Source organism: Megalobrama amblycephala, linkage group LG9 (assembly GCF_018812025.1).
Source record: "Megalobrama amblycephala isolate DHTTF-2021 linkage group LG9, ASM1881202v1, whole genome shotgun sequence".
NCBI lineage: Eukaryota > Metazoa > Chordata > Actinopteri > Cypriniformes > Xenocyprididae > Megalobrama > Megalobrama amblycephala.
In genome coordinates, this window is record NC_063052.1 from 36,877,634 (window position 1) to 36,880,882 (window position 3,249).

Below are 3,249 nucleotides of genomic sequence, written 5' to 3' on the forward strand. Positions count from 1 at the left end.
CATTTTTATGATAGTTTGATAATAATGAGTATTTGAGACTGTACACTATAATTCTGGCTATGTGAGACTAGTTTGAATTATTCCGTTTTTTTTTTTTTTTTGCATGACAAACCGACATTGCTACATAACAGCTGAATTTAGCATTCGTGCTAAATGTCATTGAACGGAAGAGGCTCTCGGGAGCGTGCGTAACCGTCACATCCTTTTGGTTTTCCCGCTAAAATCGTCCCGAGTCGAATAATACATAAAATATTCTTATATATAGCCCCTTTAAGTCAATTGTTTTATATTATACGTTGAAATGTTTTTAAATATGAAAATTAACCTTTATAAATTTCGTTTCAAATTTCTTGTTTCATTCTGCTGCCATAGTCTCTTAAAAATAAAGGTTGTTTAGCGGAACCTTTAACATCCATATTATGCAATTCCACAAAAATGTTCTTTATAGTGAAAAAAAGGATTATTTTATTGAAATGTTCTTCACACTAAGAAAAAATGGTTCATCTATATGGCTTTGCTGCGAAAACCTCTCTATGGAAACTAAGAGTGTATAGGTTTTTGGATTTCTTTTTTTATCTCCATAAATCAGAAAATACTATTAATGACAATACAAAATGGTTTTAGAAATAAAATACTATATAAATCAAGCGAATGATAATGAACAAAGTCTTCTATAAAAACCTTCACAATAATATTAATCAAACTGGAATATATTAATTAAAGTTTGGCATAAGTGCTGCTGAAGATTTCAAAGATTTCATGAGGGAAAAAAGTCATTTTGACAAAACGACCTTTTAAGATATGTATTGTAATTGAAATATAGTCCTACAGATGCAATATAAAGTTAATAAAAAAAAAAAAAAAAAAAAAACACTTAATAAATGTGTATTTTTTCACTAGTCTGAAGAAGCAAAATCTCAAAATTGACCTGTGCATGAAAAAACTGGGTCTTACCTTAAGATGATTTAATGTTTGCAAAAGAATGTTTGCGTTCCATATAGCAGGATGTGGATTTGGAATGATAGAATTTTCATTTTTGGCGGAACTGTTCTTTTAAGAATGTTTCAAAACTATTTGAATGACTGACAAAGAAATGAATTGAATAAATGAAATGAAAGGCGTGTGTGTGGACAGAACTTCTCACACACGAGTCTTGACCCCAGTAAAACCAAACACAGTGTTGAAATCTTGAATTGGCACTCAATGGACTGTCAACAGATGCTGATAAATGAGTTCTCAGATAACAAACACTCTTATGAATGTGTCTTTTTGGAGTTTGAAAGGGTTTTCATATAGCTGCTAGTTTTGGATATTAGACAAACAGTAATGCGCTTGATTCTTATATTACATGCAAAAACCGTCAGCTGAGTGTGTCGCTGTTCAACAGGGCCTGTTTTTGAGTAAAAGGTAGGTCTTTTCTCACAGATATCAGCCACTAGATCAGAGTGGATGTTTAAACCCTCTTACGCCTTAAATTAAAGTATAATATTTCTAAAGGCTTCTCGCGTCCTTCCGCCCCCCTTCGAAGCTGTTGGGAAAGTGGGCCGCGGGGGAAACTAATGCACTGCTAGGGTCAAGCTTCACTGGCCGTCTCCATTTTGAAAGCCAGCCTTCGGTTTCAACGGCCTCCCGTAAGTTTGAGAAGACCCGTACGAGGGTGACGGGAACATTTGCACACAGAGACCAGTGAGTCACGCTCGGACAGGCGGGCCGCGAGCGCTTTGTTCGGAGCTGTTTGGTGGCTTTTGTCCGGGGTACACCTTCCTCTTCCTCCTCATCCTCGTGTTTGTTCACCCTCGGGCCAGGTTTAAACCGCCGAGATGTAATGCGAGATTGTGTCGTGCTCCAAAGAGCCTGTGGAGACACACGTGGAAACTTAACTCTTTCTCTGGGTAAGGGTCAAGGAATCTAGTCTGCTGGTTAAATCTTAAAAAAATTAAGACTTAGATAAGACTTTCTTTCTTTGACTAAAACCACTGAAATATGACACATTCAAAGGGCTATTCACACAATCTGATAATGTTTAACTCCGTGTGCAGCCGTGCTTGCTTTGCTGAAATATTTGAGATACATTTGTGTGTGTATGTATATATATATATATATATATATATATATATATATATATATATATGTCTGAAAATGAAGAAGCAAAGTCCTCAAAAAAAAATTTTAATCCAATGTAAATTGCTGTCCCAGTTACCCATTTACTTGATGTTGATACATTTTCCTTGTTAAATAAACATTACTTACACTAAAAAACAAAGAAATATAAACTCTGTTTTATATTTTTACATTAACAATGTAATTACTCTGTTCTGATTTTAAACTAACAAAACAAGTAAAAATCAGTATTTTTAAGCATTTTAAATTTATTCCAAATTAATAACTATAAGAATGCAATGAAGAGATTTCAGATTACATCTATGATTTATTTGTGATTAGGGCTGTCAAACGATTAATCGCGATTAATCGCATACAAAATAAAGGTTTTTAGTTTGCCTTAATATATGTGGGTGTACTGTGTGTAATTATTATGTAAATATAAATACAAACACATTCATGTATATATTTGAGAAATATTTACAAGTATATGTATTTATTTATATTTTTATATAATTTATATTATATATAAATAAAAATATTTTGTACATAAATAACATATTTCTCTTAAATATATACATTAATTTCTGTGTATTTATATATATATATACATAATAATTGCACACAGTACTCCCACATATATTATGCAAACTCAAACTTTTATTTTGTATACGATTAATCGCGATTAATCATTTGACAGCCTATTTGTGATCTGATGTTCAGCTGTTATTGTTAAAAGTCAACTTATTTTTGTATCATCCGTCACCAAAGCTCAGTAAACACAGGTCATAGACCAGGAGATACCTTTCATTTCACCAAACTTATTGCTTGCTAAAAACCCCCACAGATCATGTTTCAAGCCATCTTAAGTTTGATTTTGATATGACATAAAGTGGTGATATCTAATAAGTGAGTTGTTTACTTACTTTTTAATTAGTCATCCATTAAAGGGATAGTTCACCCAGAAATGAAAATTGTGTCATCATTTACTCACCCTCACGTTGTTCCAAACCTGTATGAATTTCTTTCTTCTGCTGAACACAAAAGAAGATATTTTGAAGAATATGGGTAATCAAACAGTTGATGGACCCCATTGACTTCCATAGTATGGAGAAAAAAAAATACTATGGAAGTCACTGGGGTCCATAA